The sequence below is a fragment of the Macrotis lagotis genome, chromosome 4, assembly GCF_037893015.1.
Source record: "Macrotis lagotis isolate mMagLag1 chromosome 4, bilby.v1.9.chrom.fasta, whole genome shotgun sequence".
In the NCBI taxonomy this organism is placed as follows: Eukaryota; Metazoa; Chordata; class Mammalia; order Peramelemorphia; family Peramelidae; genus Macrotis; species Macrotis lagotis.
In genome coordinates this window covers 155,676,173-155,695,753 of record NC_133661.1, presented here as the reverse complement: position 1 = coordinate 155,695,753, position 19,581 = coordinate 155,676,173, and positions in this window count along the sequence as shown.

Below are 19,581 nucleotides of genomic sequence, written 5' to 3'. Positions count from 1 at the left end.
TTTAAACTTCTCTTGGTGCTACAATATACCTATTGTTTGTGACTCAAATGGATTCCTACTTATTGCTCTGAGTTCCAAAATTGCTCAGTGTTTTTTTTTTTTTCAAAAACCTACAGCCCTGAACTGCAGGCTTTTCCTATAAAAGGAAGAAGAGGAGGAGAAGGAGGAAGGGGGAGGAGGAAAAAGTTATCATTTATGAGGGATTTAAGATTTTCTATCCAGAAAGAATTACAAGGGCATTTCTATCATTTTCAGAGACCAGGGCTCTCCACACAAACAAAGGGATTTCTTAGAGTGTCTAGTTCTCTCCTCCTCCCCCTCCCCTTTCCTTTTTCTTTTCTCTCTCTAAGAGCTCTCATTTGGAAGAGGCACTGAGTCTTCTCAACAGAAGTGGTTACTTAGGCACTGGGGGACCATTCTAATCAAATGGAAAAGCAGAGTTCCTCACTCCAATCCAAAATCGCCCCAAAGACACTCCCCAGTGTTGCATATGCAATGAGCCAATTAAAAAAGCAATTCTCTGAGGAGGACCAAGTTGACTGTTCTGAAAGCGGCAGAAGTCAGGGAGGCCCTCTGAGTTAGCGCATTGAAAATGAAAGGACCCTGAGGTCATCTGGCCCATCCTACTTCACTGATTCCCCAGAAGGTCTAGAGACAGGGCCAGCTAAAGCCAGGAGGCCAAACCATGCAGCAGGAGGTCCAGAGTTCAGGATTCTGCTATCATTTTCCTTTTCTGGGAAAGAGTTCAATAGGGCAAGGTCTTCCTTTGGTTATTCTTTAAAAAGATGTGCCATTGCCTTCTGGGAAAGTCCCAAATATGTTTCCTTAAGGAGGGTTGAAAACTTTTCCCATCCTCTCTTTGAAAGACAAACCAACCAACAAACATAAAATGCCCACTGTGTGCTAATCACTATGGATTCAAAGACAAAAATGAAATGGTCCCTACCCTCAAGGAGCTTACATAATAACTGGGAGAGAAATATGTACATTATATGTCCATATATGTGTATATATATATTATATACAAAAGGAATGTATCAATATAAAGCAAGTAGATAGAAAAAGAATTTATTAACCTCTTCATATGTGACAGGCACTGCTAAGCACTGGGAAAATAATGAAATATTAATAAATAAGACAATTTTTAAGGATCTTCCATTCCAGTGATGGAAGGGGGTAGTGTTGGAGAAAGGTACTGCTAGGGAGAATAATGGATGGTGCCAGGAGTGCTGTGAGCTGGGTCTGAGCCTCTCAGACCTATCCATCATAGTAGGACTTAACCATTAGGAGAATGCATTTCAGGGTGAGAAGCTCTTGGGTGAGAAGGTTATGTTGAGGAGATGGAGAAGCCTAGAGAGTATGAGGAGCTGGAGAGTATGGAAAGACTTCAGTTGAGAGATTTTTGAGAGGCAGAAGCAAGGAGGGGAGTGAGTTAGTGACCCTGGGTTCAAATGTTGCTATGATAATACCCATGTCATTTTGGATAAGTCACTATGCTTAGGCCCATCTGTAATATGAGGGGGGTTAGATGATATTTTCTCAGAGATTTCTTTTAGTTCTAAGTTCATGTTTCTATGATTTAGTATTTGGAAAGGTTTCCAGGAGCCACGGAATTTGAGAGTTGCAAAGAATCTTAGATTATTTCCTTGATCTTTGTCCCAATTGTCATTCTTATGTTCCCATGATCATTGGGTCTACTCTGATTCACAGGCAATTAATTGCCTACAGCCTCTATGGATCTCAGTTTCCTCATTTGTAAAATGAAGGAGTTGGACAAGGTAATAGCTCTTTCAACTTTAATCCCAACCAAACTATAGTGTCATCTACAAGATTGTAAAACAGTCATTAGACTCCTGACTTTATGATTGTGTTTGACTCTGGGCTTGCCACAACCTCCCTGAGTCTGCTTCCTCATTTATAAAATGGGAAAATAATGCTCCTACAAACTATTTATTTTATTTTTGTTGGGTAGCTAGGTGGCATAGTGGGCAGAGTACTGGGCCTGGAGTTAGGAAGACTTATCTTCTAAATTCAGATTCAGCCTTGGACATTTACCAGCTGTGTGACCCTGGGGAAGTCTCTTAATCCTGGTTGCCTCCATTTCTTCATCTGTAAAATGAACTGGGGGAAGGAAATGGCACACCCCTCTAGTATCCTTGCCAAGAAAACCCCAAATGCATTTACAAAGAATTAAATGTGACTGAAATAACAAAAACAAAAGTTCCTACAACCTATTTATGTTGAGAGGTAAATGGTACCTCAATGGATATTAAGCTTAATTCCTTCATTTTTTGGATTCTAATATCAGATGATGAAATAAAGACTTGAACTCAGGTCCTCTGGCTCTAAATTCATTCTTTTTGTCACTGTACCAAAGACACATAGGTTTCTCATGAGGCAAGTGCTTGCTAAACTAAATAAAGTTACTGGACTGTCACTTTCCTTTGTGTGATCTCTGGGGTTACATGAAGCAATCTCTCTCTCTCTCTCTCTCTCTCTCTCTCTCTCTCTCTCTCTCTCTCTCTCTCTCTCTATCTCTATCTCTCTGTTTTCCTCCTTCCTTCTCTGTCTTTCTGTCTTTTTCTATCTCTGTCTCAATTTCTCAGTCTCTGTTTCTGTCACTGTCTCTCAATTTCTGCTCTTGTCTCTATCTGTCTCTGTCACTTTGTCCCTCAATTTCTGTTCTTGTCTCTGTTTCTGTCTCTCCTCTGTCTCCCTTTCTCTGCCTATCTCATTCTGTCCCTGTCTGTTTCTCTGTCTCATTCTTTTTCTATGCCTGTCTCTGTCACTGTCACTTTCTGTCTGATTGTCTCTCGGTCTTTGTTTCTGTCTGTCTCTGCTTCTCTCTCTGTCTTTCAGTCTCTGTCTCTGGCTGTCTCTGTCTCTCTTCTCCTCCATCAATCTGCTACAGCTCCTTTAAGTTACACCACTGATCTTTTTCCTCTCCTTTTTTTGAAATGTAAAAAATCCCCAGGAAGGGTTAAGATATTAAACTTTTAATATTAAAACCCTGGCTCCCCATTACTTCTAGGAACAAATATAAACCCCTTTGTTAAGCATTTAAAGTTCTTTCCAACCTGGCCCCGATTTGTCTTTCCAGTCTTATTATATACTTTCTATCTTCCTGCACTCCAGGGTTTGGTCAGCCTGGACCCTCCATCTCCTGACACTGTTCTCCTGGGCCCAGAGTATTCTCCTGCTTCCATTCTTCATCTTGGAATCCCTCTTTACCTTCAAAGATAACTCAAACATTGTCTTCTTCATTAAGTCTTTTTTATTTCTTCCAACTACCTACCTCACTCAGTTTCCTTGAATGACAGTTTTTAGGAAGATCTGAGATATTTATTATCTGTGTGACCCAGGGCAAGTCACTTAACCTTATTGCCTCAGTTTCCAACATCTGTAAAATGAATTGGAGAAGAAAATGGCAAAAGATATTTCAGTACCTTTGCCAAGAAAACCCCAAATGGAATCAGGAAGAGTCTGGCATGACTTAAACAAATGAACAACAATATCACATGTCTGTGACTATCCATTGAATGTAAACTCTTAAGGATGGGGACTATTCACTTGTGTTTTTGTGCTTCTGGTGATTAGCACAACGTCTGAGTTTAAGAAATGATTGTCAGTTGGTTGACTGAATGAATTAGATATTGAGAAACTGACTCAGAGTCTGTCACAGAGATTTCATATTAACAAAATTCATGGAACTTGATCAAGTAGAAAAGTTTTCGTTTTCTCTAAAGCATATTGAAATGTAGTCTGATTTGTCTAAGTTTATGGAACTTTTTGATCCTTGTCAGGGAGGGGTTTAAAAATAAACTAATCAGGGGGTGGCTAGGTGGCGTAGTGGATAAAGCACTGGCCCTGGAGTCAGGAGTACCTGGGTTCAAATCTGGTCTCAGACACTTAATAATTACCTAGCTGTGTGGCCTTGGGCAAGTCACTTAACCCCATTTGTCTTGCAACCCCCCCCCAAATAAACTAATCGAAGATTAAGGTACTAGGTTCGGAGGTAAATGTTGGGAATGGGGTTTATAAGATTTCTGTCTTTTATGTGTTTATATCTGGGTCACAAGAAACAAATATAATATGTTTTCTCTAGATAGCAACATATGTTGTTCAATTTTTGCTATGGTCTTTAGTTACTTTTGGAAACAAAATCACCTCTGTAGGGTAAAAGGGTAACTGAAATGTTGAGGCCAAAAAAAGAAAAAGAAACTAAATTCTGAGATAAATTACTCACACAACTGTGAACCTCCCTCTGCCCCCTTCCACAATTTGACTGAAATACTAAAAGCCTAACTCTACAGAAGAAATATGTCTCCCTTCACCACCATCTCCACTTGGGTCCACAGGCTTACTGGACTTCTGTGGGTTATTGTTTGAAAATCTTTGGCCTCTTAGACTTCATAGATCCCAAAAGTCTGATGGGAGAATTGTAAAGGAGTATGGGACCACCAGTTCTATTCTCAGTTTCCCTATTAGCTCTATGGCTTTATACAAACTATTTCATTATTGGTCTTTCTTTTCTCCATGTAAAATGAGCACAATTTTTTCCTTATTATCCAGAATTATTCCAAATATGAAAAGCTATAGTAGAGGTAAAGAAATTTTTAAAAAAGTTACATCCTGGTTATGGTGGAGCACACCTCTATTCCTAGCTCCCAAGAAGGCTGAAGAATCTCATGAGTTCAGGAGTCCTGTGCTGAACTGGACTAAGCCAATCATAGGTCTGCAGGAAATCTAACATTAATACAATGAGTCTCTGTGATTGGAGGTGGGCCCCCAACTTGTCTAAGGAGGAGGAGCAACTGACCAAAATCAGAAAAGCCAAGTCAGTCAATATTTCCGGTGCCAATCATGATAGAAATAGGTCAGGGAGGAGCCCCTGTACTTCCAGTCAGAGTGAAATGGGGAGACTTAGTCTCAAAATCAAGAAGCAAATTAAAAATTAACTGCCTCATAAATTTAGGTATGTTTATCATTAATAAGCCTATAATTATTAAATATCTGTAATCTGCCTAACATTGTGCTGTGCAATATAATGGACAAAAAAGTAAAAATATAGTACCTAGAACATGGTACTCTAAGAATAAAATTAATAGCTAACATTTATATATGGTTTATTATGTACCAGGTACTTTCTAATTATTATGTCATAAACTTGGATGGGGAAAAAATTACATCTTTATTTTCACTTGCCTTTAACTAAAGAACTAAAGAACACTGGCTCTGGAAGATAGGTGCTTTCAATAACCCTGGAAGATAGGTACTATTATTATTTGTATTTTATAGTTGAGGAAACTGAGATTATGTGACTTGTCCAGTATTAACCAACTTGAGTTTTTGAGGTCATATTTGGAATTCATGTCTGTCTGACTATGAGCCAGCGCTTTATCCGTTAGCTGTGAATATACACAATAGCTAAAATGGATATGTGAATTCTTCTCTCCCTTCACAGATGTAGATGAGAACCTATTTATGACTCAGTAGATTGTAGAATGATATATGGGGCATTGTAGAATGATATAGGTGGTAGAGTAAATAGAATGTCAGGCCTGGAGTAGTAAGGAAGACTTTGTGAATTCAAATCCAGCCTCAGACTCTAGCTGTGGGACACTGTGCAAATCACTTTATCCTGATGCCTCAGTTTCCTCAACTGTTCAATGAGCTAGAGAAGGAAATGGTAGGGAATTCTAGTATCTTTGCCAAGAAAACTCCTAATGGTGTCATGAAGGGTGAGACATGACTGAAAATGACTAAATGACAAAAGAATGATATATAAAACTGGAAGGGCCCTCAGAAGTCATCTAGTCAATTAGACTCCTTACTTTCAAGGATCAACTCAAACATTACCTTCTTTATGAAGTCTTTTTTATTTATTCCAACTACCTATCACTCAATTTCCTTGAATGACAGTTTTTACATTTACAAATGGGAAAGTAGAGACATGATCTGAATCTAAGACCTTTGACTCCAGAGCCAGAGTTCTTTAGTCCTTTAGTTAAAGGTAAGAGAAAATAAAGATATTTTTTTCCCATTCAAGTTTATGAACTAGCCCTTCTTCTCCTCTTCCACTTCCCACCTTGAAGTCCATCCATGGATTCCTCTGATTAAAAGCTCTTCAGAGTTTTTCTTCATGTAGGAGATAATAATTGAACTGAGTCTTGAAGAAAACAGACATTCCAGGTGGCAGACATGAGGAAGGAATGGATTCTGGGACACACAGTCCCTTCCCTTGAGGGATGTAAGGAACTCATATTATAATAAGGGAAAACAACCTGTATATGAGAGAGCTGTGACCAGGCAGGGAAGTAGATAGGATCCTGATGAGGAAAGAGGGAATTTCAGGGGCCTGGTTGTTATCCATCCTATATTTTTCAAAGAGTACCAATGACATCATGGCACAATGTCTCAATTCATGTGAATAGGATTTAAGTGAGGCCTAGCTGAATTAAGTCATCAGCTTCACCCTCCCTTCCAGTCATTGAAGTCCAGTGGCAAAACCAAAGCCAGGACAACTGGCAACTGACCCAGAATGCAGTAGCTGACCTTGACTTCTTCAGTGTCTGGCAAAGCTCAAAGTAATCCACAGCATCTACTTCAGTCATTGTCATGGCCATTGGAACAAATTATTTTCATCTACCCTTTTCACTGGGGAAATCTTCACATCCTTGGGGTAGACACCCCCGGCAACTCATTGACAGATTTGAGGCTTATTGGTTACTCTTCACCTGGTTTAGGTCATACAGTGAGATGGTTTTACTGAGATGGTTTGGCTTCTATGCATATTACAGTTTCTTGGAGCAACAGGTGAGAGATGGGTGGCAAGAAGACATTTTTGACTTTGTATACCCAGACCACAGTAGATAACAGTAAGTAGATAATAATCACTTTTTTCAATTCATTCAATTTATCATGATATAATCTAACAAATATGTGTTGTTTGATTGAAGGACCACATAACTCTACAACAATAACTACATTGAACAATAGAAGTGGAAAGAACCTTAAAAATCACTTTGTCTACTCTTTTCCTTTGGGAGTTTAGAAACCTGAGTCCTAGAGGAGGAAAGGGAATCATCTAAATTGTTAGCAGCAGAATCAGGGGACTAACCCAGGTCTCCTGATTCCCGATATAGAGTTCTTTCTGTTCCCTCCCCTCCCCATTCCTCCCGGCCTTCTCTTCTTAGAGAGTGCTCATTCCCTGTAACTGAAAGGTTCCATCTGGCTGCCATGTGGGCATTTTGGTAATGTAGCAACTAATCCGCCATGATCAAACCGGAATGAATCACTCAGTCCAATGCCATTCCAGCTGCTGGTCATCTGTTCCCTCTTGCTTGGGGGGAAGGAGCAGCATGTCATTCAGTTCTGATTTGGTTGTGGGAATGAATGCAAATGGTCAACCAGAGTGCAGACATACACTTTTTTCATTTGGGAGGTTGAGGGAGCGATGGAGTTCAGCAGCTGGAGGATGATTTACCCAACAGCTGGTGTGACACCAGTTACTGGAGAATGTAGTTCCGAGGCCCATGGTCAGATTGAGGTAGCCAGCACTCTAGGAAGACTCTTCTGAGACACAAAGGGATCATGAAGGGGTAAGTTGGCTGTCACTGAGAAGATGGATTAGCCTTGTTTTGCAGTGCTAGGAGCAATAGGTAAAAAAAAAAGCAGAAGAGGATTTCAGTTCAGAGTGAGGAAGAATCTATGGACAATTAGAACCGTCCAAAAGCAGAGTGTATGACATCAAGGAGCAGTCAATTCCATGACACTGGGAGTCTTTCAAGTGGACAATGGGTGGGCATATGGTCAGGGATGTTGTAAAGAGTTCAGCTCAGAATAGAGTAAGGAAATGATCCTGGAGCCAGTTCTCTTTTAATATGAAGGTGTCTTGATCTCCTTCCACCAGGGGCTGCCCTGTGAAAATGGTGAATATGGTTGGCAATTCTATTACTCCATTAGCTTACTACTAGGTTTCCCTTCCTCTCACACACCCTTCCATTTACCCTGCACAATGTGAGTAAACTAAGTTTCCTAAAACAATACTTATAGCATATCACTAGTAGGCTATGGAAAAGTGGCTGAAGATTCTCAATTAGTCATGTTTCCATGGGCTACCAGTAAAGTCTAAACTCCTTTGTCTAGAAATTCAAGGTCTTTTATGATCTGAGCCCGGCCTGCTTTTCCTCTCTTCTTGTCCACTGGCTGCTTTGGAAAATCTGTCATTAAGACTGACTCTTGCTGCTGTTCAGTCATTTTCATGTCTTTTAACTCATACTTCCTCAGATCATTTTCTATCTTGACTGCAGGGTTTCATCATGTTCTCATACCCATTTGTTGTTGTTGTTGTTGTTGCTGGTCAGTCATTTTTTCAGTCATGTCTGACTCTTCATTACTCCATTTGGGGCTTTCTTGGTAGAGATACTGGAGTGATTTATCATTTCCTTCTCCCATTCTTTTTACAGATGAGGAAACTGAGGCAAACTGGGTGAAGTGACTTGCCAAAGGTGACACAGCTAGTAATCACTGAGATCAGATTTGAATTCAGGAAGATGATTCTTCCTGACTCCAGGTCTGTCACTCTCTTCACTATACCACCTAGTCTCCCAAGCTGACTCTTTTAAGGTCAATCGAATATGATTCCTCAACTAGTCTCAAAAAAAGAAAATTAACCCTTTAGGGATATTAACTGGCTGATCAGGTAAGGAGACATATCAAGGGCTACTCAGAGTTAAAAGGGAGTTGTTATTTGTCCTTCATTCTTGAAAAGACCATGACATTGGGGAGATAAAGATTCATGTGGGCTGGCATAGTAGGGAAAGGCTTCATGGAAGAGTTGAAATTTGAAAAGATGGGAGCCTAGACAAGCAGTGGAGAAGTAGCTGCAGCTCAGTATCATAGCAGAGTGCTAGACTTGGATTCAGAACAATATGAGTTCAAATCCTCCCTCGGATACTTAGTGGTTGGGTAAGTCACTTAACCTCCTGATGTCTCACTTTCTTCATTTATAAAATGAGTTAAGCAATGATTCTTCCACCAGGCCTAGAGTCAGGAACATGACCCTGGGCAAATTATTTAACCCTGATTGCTTCTAAAAAAATTCCTGGCTATGTCTTCTAGTTGTGAAAAGATGCGTGTACCATATACCAATACAGTCCATGGAATTTTCTTTTCTTCTTATCCATGGGGGAAGGTTGAGGATGGGGTGTTATAGTATAATTAATTTCATTAGTTTTTTTTATTAAAATGGTATCATTCTTCCACTCCTTCAGTGTTTCTATTTAAAAGAAATCACTATAGGAACTCTTTGTCAGGGGTCCCCCATGTAAGCGGTACTTACAGTATTCTCAATATGCAAAATAAGGAGAAGGGATGTTATCTTAAGACTCTTTCTTTCTATCTCTAATATTCTGTGCTTCTATAAACATAGGCATATATTTGGGAAAACACATGGTTAATTGGATCATTCAGGGGACATTGATATCACTTACTAGTTATATGACTTTGGTTAAGGTGTGACCTTATCCTCTCTGCCCCCTTATTCCCACTCTATAAAATAAGTTGAACTAGATGCTTTCTAAAGAGGCAACTGGGGCTCAGTAGATAGAATGCTGAGTCTGGAGTCAGGAAGATCTGAGTTCAAATTTGTCTTTAGACACTTAATAGCTGTGTAACCCTTCACAAATAATCTTAATCCACTGGAGAAAGAAATGCCAAACCATTCCAGTATCCTTGCCAAGAAAATCTCAAGGACAAGAAGAAAAGAAACCCCATGGACAATATCAGTGTATGGTCCAGGGGTCACTCAAAATTAAACATGACTGAAAAACAAGATGTTCTCTATGGTTCTTCCTATCTCTGAATTTTTGTGAGTCTATGAGATATTTTTAGGATATCTGATTAGGCAATAAAAAGCATTTACATATGAAAGTCAATTGATGGGAAATGTTAGTTCTTTTCACATCTTGAAGACATGGTCAGGACTTTTTTTTTTTTTGAGACAATCAGGGTTAAGTGATTTGTCCAGGGTCATATTCTTGACACCACGACTAGTTCTCTATCCACTGAGTGATTTAGCTGATCCTTCCCAGGACTTCTGAATTGAAAACAAGAGATGAACTAATTGGATATAAGATAAATAATATTTTGGCAGCCTAGTTTGGAGGCTTAGGTTTTGAGCAAAGATTGACATATAGAACCCAAGACTCATGTTATGTAAAAGGATAATTGGGATCAATCATTGTTTAACTCTGTCCTATAAAATTAAAAGAGTGTCAACATGATATAGTGGAAAGAATTTTAAATTGACACCTTCACTGTAACTTATAGATTTAGATAGTTGCTAGCACTGAGAAGTGACTTACCCAGGGTCACATAGATCTCTCGGAAGACACAGGTGAACCCAGGTCTTCTTGGCTTCTGAGCTAGCTCTCTACTAGCCAAAAAATAAACAAGCAGCCTCCCTCCCCCCAAATGAAGGCAACTTGATATTTTTCAAAGAGATTATATTATAATTGTGGAAGAGTTTTCATTCTTGGTTGTCATAAAGGGGTCCTGGAATAATTTTGTCTTTGGAGTTCTCACTACCAGTTTTCTGTCTTCCCTTTTCTTCCTCAATGGTGCCCCTATATCTTTGAAATGCAGAGCCTTTAAACACTCTCAATCAAAACCTCTTAGGAAATTATTTGCAACCAATTCACAGAGCTGTAAATGAAGATAACATTTAATAATATTGCTTATTACCACTCCTCTTGCATTTGAACTGGAATCAAAACCTTGAGCCATCACTAATGGTAATATTTCAGACACAGAAAATAAAGGGGCATGGAGGTGACTCTTTGGACTTGAATACAGTTATAGTTTTGAAGAGCAAATAGTGAAAAGCCTGTCTTCCAGGGGCAATAAGTAATGAGATGAATTCCATGGTGGGCTAGACTTAAAGAGTCAATTCTCCTTATTCTCATTCCTTTTTATTAACTATATGACTCTTGGCCAATCACTTCACACCTCAAAAGTTCAGTTTTCTCTTCTGTAAAATGGAGATAACAATTGCACCTTCCTGTTATTGTGGCAGACGATAAAATGAGATAATGTTGTAAAGTGCTTTGTAAAGCACTAAATGCCAGCTAGTATTACTTTTAGGAGGAAGAAACAGGGAAGGCACACTTTCTGGTAACCCATATTGTTGGGGGAGGGCTGTGTGTCTCTTCTTTCCTCTATCCCTATGCTATTATGCCCATTATGCCAATAGAGTATTTGGGGAAAGGCTTGGTTTTTTTCCCTTTTTTCTCTTTATCTCAGTCCTCACATCTGTTCTTAATTTAGGCGTAGTGGTACAAGCCTGATTGTGAATAGCAGGTGCTGGGGATGTGTTGAACATTAGGGAATATTCACTTTGCAGGCTTCGAAACTGCCAAAAAAAAAAAGTGTGCCGATTGGACAGATGTTAGTTCATTACTGTCAACTCGTCGTCGTGAACATTTTAAGGGAACATTTGTTTGGGAAGGAAACACAGCTGTTCCCAAGAAAATGGGTTTTACTTCTTTAGGTGAAGGAGCTGAGGCAAAGGCCACTCTGAGGGGCACCTGAAAAGCCCTTGGACCTGAGGATGGCAACTCACCTGTTCTAAGGAGGATGGGGTAAAGGTAGGTAGATCTTGTGCCTGGGGTGGGCTGGTCCATAATTCAAGATTATTCCTGAAATGAGTGTCCCTCTCTCTACCTCTGTTTCTCTCTTTCTCTTTTTCTATCTCTCTATCTCTGTGTGTATCTCTCTCTTTGTCTCTCCCTAATTTTCTCTCTTTTTTCTTCTCTCTCCACTTCTTTTCTTTCTCTTTTCATCTGTTTTCTCTTTGCTTCTCTCTCTCTCCAACTCTCCATTTTTCTTTTTCTCTCTTTCCATCTCTCCTTTCTTTCTCTTTTCTTCTCTCTCCTGTTTCTTTCTTTACCTCTCTTCTCTTTCTCCAGTTCTCCTTTTCTCTCTTTCCATCTCCCCTTTTCTTTTGCTTCTCTTCTCTCTCTGTCTCTCCCCATTTCTCTTTCTCTGTCTGTCTCTGTCTCTCTCCCACCCTCCCTCCCTGTCTCTATCTATCCTATTTCTATCTCTCTTTGTCTTTTTCTGTTTCTGCTAGGAAGATATGAATTTGAATCCTACCTCTGACACATCCTGGATGTGTGGTCCTGTTAAATTAAGCTAAGTATCTCTGCCCTGGGTAACTCTTTAATATGCAGAGACAGATCCAATCCCTAACCCCCAAATTTCTGCCTTTCTTTGTTGGTTCTACCTTCCTCTCTTTCCATCACTGCCTCTCTGTCTTTGCCTCTAGGTATTTGTTGTCCTGGTTTGGTCTCATTCTCTCCAATTAGTTTCTTGCCTCCCTTTGTGCCTGTTTCTGTAGCTCTACCTGGGACTCTCCACATCATTTTCTTTTTCTTGAGCTGAATTTCAGGAGATGAAGCACTTGGTCTGTAGTAAGACAACTGAAGTTCAAATCTCATCTTTGACTCTTCCTACTAGTGTGCCTAGTATGCAAATCTTTTAATTTTCTTTCTTCATCTGAAAAATGAGGGAGTCAGACTAGATGGCTTCTGAGGTCCCTCTCAGCTTTTAAATCCCAGAAGTTGTAAATCAGAAGGTTGTCAAGTGATCTTAGAATTAGGCAAAGGGAATTGAATGATCTCAAGGTAGCTTTCTAATAAATTTTTATTTTATTAAGAAACTGAAGCCAAGAGAACTTGTGTAGTTAATAAACAACAGAACCAAGATTTGACCAGAGACCTTTCCTCTATTCACTTGTTTTGAGATTAGTTAGAATGACTTTATAATAAAAAAAGAAACACACCTCAAAATAACATCTTTGAAGTTGTCTGAAAACTATTTGAAGTTGGACTGGGTGGTGACTACTTGTAATCCTTATTACTGGTAAGAGACAGGCTGGTGGATTGCTTGTGTTCAGGAGTTCTGAGCTGCAGTGGGGCTAAAGTGTTCACACTAAATGTGGCTCTCATATGAGACCTAGGGATTGGGGGCTAGTGGCTGTCTAAAGAGAAAAGAAGTCTAGATTAGAAATGGGGGTACATTAAAGTTTCTATGTCATTTTGAATATACTTTTTATTTCTTAAATTCAATTTTATTTTATTTTCATGTTTGAATACTCTCTCACCTCCCATTTCCATAGATACTGAGAAATTAAGAAAAATAAAATACATTGTATACATGTATAATCAAGTAAAATATGCCACTATATTGTCCATGTCCAAAAACAAAAGCATAAGTCTCAATCTGTACTCTAATCTATCTCTCCAACTTGATAGAAGTGGGTCACATGTTTCAACATAAAACTTTTCAATTATACTTGGTCATTATGTTGAACAGATTTCTTAAATCTTTCAAAGATGACAAACATACGTTTTTATATAACCACAACATACTACCTAACTTCAGGGGTTATTTTGAGGAAAGAGTTTTGCAAATCTTCAGAAAAGTGAGCTCTTATTAGTTTAAACATATATTAGTTGTAAATATTATTATTGTCAACATGCAACCACCAATCTGCTCACTCCTTTCTTGTTTCCCTTTGTATAACTTTTCACTCTTTCCATATTTCTGCATAGCCTTCATATTTGTCATTCTTAATGGTAATATAATATTCCCCCATTTCATTAATATATACCACAATCTGCCCAGCCATTTCCCAACAGTTGGGCATTTGGGAAGCTTCCAGTTATTCTGCTGTTCTATATTGTGCAGCTATAAACATCTTTGTAAAAGTATTTCCTGCCCCCCACTAACACACTTTGGAATGTTTCCCTTAGGCTACAATTCCAGTGATGTAAAAGACATCATTAGGGACTTATGTGTGAAGAAATGGGGGTTGGGGTAGGAAGAGAACATATCATATAGCAAGAGGAAGAGATAATAGATAAACGTTCCCCACCTCAACCCATAGAGTCTCTCTGTTCCAAAATGCAGCTTTATCATCACCAGCTTCCCTTTCCTTATCATCCCCGACTGCTACTGCCTTATTAAATACAATTTATTTGCATTTAATCATTCTACTTATTTATCTTAATTCACTTTATAATCCTAATGTAAACTTCTTATGGGCAGGGACTCTTTCATTTTTATTTTTGTATAACCACCATCTAGCACAGTTGCCTGCATATAGTAAGTGCTTAATAAATGCTTTTTGTCATTCAATAAGTGCATATTAAGCACTTACTATATGCTTGCCACTCTATGAAACACAGCTACAAGCAAAAGGAAAGATAGACTCTACCAACAAGGAGCTTATGTTTTAATAGGGAAGACAGCACATAAAAGGACAGGGGCATAGGGAGCTAAAGCAGGAGGGAGAGGTTGATTTGAACTCTTCACCAAGTTGAAGGTTCTGGGAAGAACTTACCAATGGAGGAAGGAATATACACAAACAGATTTAGTAGCAGATTTAGTAGGAAGTTGGGTCATAATCACTAAGTCCAGAGAAGCAGGTAAAACTTTAATTAAACTTTTGAGGTCAAATAATTTATTTTTTTTAGTTACAAAAAAATATATATTTTCTCTCCATATTCTCACTTCCCTTGATTTAGAAAAGAAAAGAAAAACAAAATCCCTATAAGAAATAGGTATAATCAAGCAAACAAATTACTGCATTGGCTTTATCCAAAAATGTATGTTTTATTTTGCATCCCCAGTCCTCTGTTAGGAAGGTGGCATGTTTCATCATCAGTCTTTTGTAATCATACTCACAAAATATTTTAAAAACCCTAGGAAAATTTTAAGCATTATGAATGAATTATCTAAGAAGAATTTATGAAAACACACTGAAATGAATTGTAAAAGATAAGGAAGTATAATCTATATTGTAAAGGGATCATAGAATCATAATTCTAAGAACTGGAAGGGACCTTAGAGGTCATTTAGTCAGTATTGACTCCTCCATCTTACAGATAAGGAAAGTGAGTGTCAGAAAAGTTAAATAACTTTTCTCTGGGCCACACAGCTACTAAGGGACAGAGTCAGAATTTGAATATAGGTCCTTTGATCCAAATTCAACACTCTTCTACTGCATCACACATTCCCACCAGTGGGATGACCTGGTCAGGAGGCATACTCATCTTTATGACTTACTTTGTATTGCCATTTGATGTCTGGAAAGTTCCAGGATCAAATCGAGCACTGAAGTTTCAGGATCCTTCAGCTCCATGGCTCTCTCTCCCTCTGATATATAATCTTTGATACTCACATTAAAAGAGAGTCATTTGTCAATTTAATTAGCTATCCTCCATCAGGGCCTAGAAAAATGGACATAGTGTGGGGCAGAGAGAAGGAAGGAAGAAAGAGAGAAGGCTAGAATATGGTTTAGGCAGGATCAAATTGAGCACTGAAGTTTCAGGATTCTCAGTACTCTGAAGGGACTGGGGACAAGAGTAGAAAGCTGAAAGGAAAGAGAGATAAAGAGAGGGAAAAAGGTGACAAAGTTTTCTTACTTTATAACTTTTCTAGATTATGACTCTACAAGGACTTCTTCCAAGAGAGTCTCCAGTCAACATGATCTGAAGTATTTTTTCACAGTTTTCCCCCCAACTCTCTGTCATTTCCCTAAAAGCAAGCAATAATAATTTGTATCTAATAGATCTTTGAGGCTTACAAACCACTTTCCCCTAACATTGTAGGATAGATGGTGAGAGGGTTATTAACCCCATTTTACAGGTTAAAATGAACTCTTAAAGAATTTGAGTGACTTAGTCAAGATTTCATGTATATTAAATGTCTGAAAAGGGATTTGAATCTAGATCATAGAATCTAGGAGTTGAAATGTACATCAATGGCCATCCAGTCCAACCTATACATGAAAAGAATTTTCTCTGTAACATACAATACATGAGAAATGGGCTGAGGGTCAGCCTCTACTGGAAGACCACAAAGAGGAAGAATCCACTACTTTTTAAAGAAACCCATTTCACTTTTGAAGAGCTCTAATTTTTAGGAAGCTTTTGTTTCTGACACTGAAACTTGATCTCTGTGACTTCTACCCATTGCTTTCAGTTCTGTCTTCTAGAGTCAATAAAATAAATATAATTATTTCTCTACATTGTAGTTCTTCAAATTCTTAATGATGGCCATGATGTCTACTATGGGTCTTCTTTTGTAAGGATTAGATATATCTAATTTCTTCAGTGGACTTCCTGATCCTGATCTCTCATTCTCTATACATTCAAATCTTATCCTTTTTTCCCCATTTGATAAATATTTATTTATCTCCTACAATGTACCAGAGACTATAATCAGTACTGACATACAGAAACAGTACTTGACCTCATGAAATTTACAATCTACCAAGGAGAACGAACATCAAGAGTAAATAGGTAAGGGAAAGGTCAGAAAAGAAGTTGGCACCTTAGCTGAATAGGGGAAGTTCAATGGCAAGTGGACTAGTTTGTCAGCAATCTCCAGTGCATGAGAAAGTGTTGTCTGGTGTTTGGAAAGATAGGTTGAAAAAAGTTTGTGAAAGGTTTTAAGTACTAAAGGGGGGGGGGGCATTTGTATTTTGTCTTATTCAGGAGAGAACTACTGAAGCTTCTCAGAAATGGAAGTAAGATCAGACCAGATATTCATTTGGTGGTTTTGTGAAAGAGCTGGGGAGCAGGAAAGAGACCAATTAGAAGGATGTTGAAATAATCCAGATGAGAAGGGAGGAAATTGTAACCTAGCATGGTGGTCCCTTGAGTGAGAGATAAAAAGGATCAATGTGAGAGATTTGGGAGGCAGTTAAGTGACACAGTGGATGGAATCAGGAAAGCTCATCTAAGTCTCAGACACTTCTTAGGAGTGTGACAGTGAGCAAACTGTGTAGTTTGCCTCAGTTTCCTCATCTGTAAAATGAGTTAGAGAAGGAAATGGCAAACCACTTCAGTATCTTTGCCAAGAAAAACCCAAATGAGGTCATGAAGATTTGTACATACTGAAAAATAACACAACAACAAAGAATCGACGATGATTATTAACTGATTAACGACTGATGTCACATTAGGGAAATTAAAGGGTGACTCCAAGGTTGAGAACCTAGGAGATGAAAAGAATGTCAGTCCTCCACGGAATATGGGAAGTTGTGAAGAAGGTTCCAATTCAACTCCCACTCTTTTTTATGAAAATTTTCAGCCCCTTCCTCCCCACCCCCCACGACCTCTTCTAAATTCATGTAGACTTCTTGTCTACATGACTCATTGGACACTTATCACATACTTTATATTAGTTAATTTTAGATATATTGAGTCTCCCCAACTAGGTTTTAAGTCTCTTGAGAGGTGGGATTGGGTCTCATTCATCTTGCTATCTCCCACAGTGTCCTCTCAACTAGTACATTGAGTGCATTGCCAACAATCCATTAATTGCTCAATAAATGAGACCCTAGAACTCCCTTAAAGGACCTCCCTACCCCATATGGAGTCAGGGAAGGGGTCTAGTGACTCTTCCCCTCCTCCCCCATCCCTGGTCCATTGTTCAAAGAGCTGTCCAATCATCTCCTGATTCCTAAAGAGCTCCTGTCCCCTGGGGAATCGGGAGTGTTTAATTAGAACACCTTCAGTCGGAAAAGCTCTTCCACTTAGAGAGAAAGAGAATGTAGTGAAAGGCTCTTAAGGATGTGTCATAAGTTTTACAGTTATTGGGTCTTTCAACTTGTTTACAAAAGCAATATTGTTAAATGGCAAAGGCCCAGGATGGGTTGTTTTTTTTCTCCTGAGCTTTCTGACAAAATGAAAGCATAAACTCCTGACAATCGATTCCCGGGAGGTAACTTGGGAAAGCATTTCATTTTGCTATCTGTTTAATTATCCGTTCAGGCAGGCAGGCAGCATGTAGAGTGGGGTTTTAGCCTAGCAAGGAAGCTTGAAATGGGAAGAAGGGTGGAAGACCTGGAGTCAGAAAATTTTGATTTGTATTCAGGCTCCAACACTTACCTGTGGGCAAGATAGCCTGACCTCTGGAACATCAGTTTCCTCATCTGCAAAATTGGAATTAAGTCATGTGTCGATTGATGTCTACTAAGTTGTAGTAGGTAGATGATTTGGTCTTGGAGTTAGGCAGATCTGGCTTCAAGTTTTGTCTCTAAAGTATACAAAACTATGTTACCTTGAATAAGTCATGAAATTTCCTTCAAGTTTTCTTCAAGACTAGGTTCAAGTTTTACCTTCTACAAGAAGTTAGTGATGCCTTCTCCTTGAGATTATCTCCCATTTGTACTTTTTTTTATCTTGTTTTCATTGTTATTTGCATATAGTTTTCTGAATTAGAATGTGAGCTATTTGATGGTAGAGACTATTTTGCTTTTTCTTTACATTCCCAGTACTTCCATTCAGTTGCTGATAAATTGAAAATCCTCAACAAAAACTTATTGACTGACAGATCATGAGACCTAAACTGTCAGGACCCTCACTCAGCTCCTAGAATTGGTAGTGGGCATTTCCTCAATGAAATTACATATCCTATTTTTTTTAAAGTTGTCAATATAAGTAGCTTGAGGCAAGTGCTTTCTGAATTCTTTTCTTATATAACTAGTTTACTCTAGAAGTCTCTCCACCCTGACCCCAGCAGTCCCACACAATTCTCATGACAATGTATCTAAAGAAGGCATTACCTCCATTGCCTTGGGATAGGTGAATTAAGACCAATAACCATTACCTAGGTCAGGTGAAAACAGGTTTCACTATGAGCAGGACAACCCTATTTTAGCATAGATCTCTCTTTACACCAAGGCACAGTGCTGTGAGCCTATTAATAACTCGCTAACTCGATGACTGATGTTGACAAGCTGTCCTAGTTAGAAAAGTCAATATGATGGTAGCAGAGCAAAGAAGCTACATGAATGATGTATGATTAGTGGTTAAATGAAGGGAAAAGAAAAAGGGAAAGAAGGAAGAAAGAGAAATAAAAGATTGAGGGAAAGAAGAAGGAAGTAAAGAAGTGAAAAAGGAGGGAAGGAGAGAAGGAAAAATGGCAAGAAATGAAAAGAAAGAAGGAACAAAGGAGGAAGGGGGAAAAGAAGGGAAGAAGGGAAGAAGGAAGAAGGGGGAAGGAAGGAATGGAAGAAGAAAGAAAAGAGGAAGGAAAGAAGGAAAGAGGGAAAGAAGGAAAAGAAATGAATCCACGATGTTGCTGAAAATTGGATTTTTCTTAGATAAGTGTTGAAGGTCATTACTGTTTGCATTAAAAAATCTGCTAACTGGGACAACAGGAGGACTGGGGTTCAAATTTGACCTCAGACACTTAATACTTACTTAGCCATGTGACCTTGGGCAAGTCACTTAACCTCCATGCCTTGCAAGAATCCAAACAAGCAAACAAAAAAAGTCTGCTAACTGTAGATCAAACCCAACTTAAGTATAGCACTAACTAATTTGAGCAAAGCTAGGAAAGTCCCATAAAGGGGGGGGAAAGACCCCTTTAAAAAAATCCACCTTCATTAGTCTCAAGCAATGGAAACCATAACCCAAAGAACACACTAAGCAATTATCAGCAAGAATTGAAGATCTCAGTTTCAGTATATTTTGAATGTATTGAAATATATACAAATATACA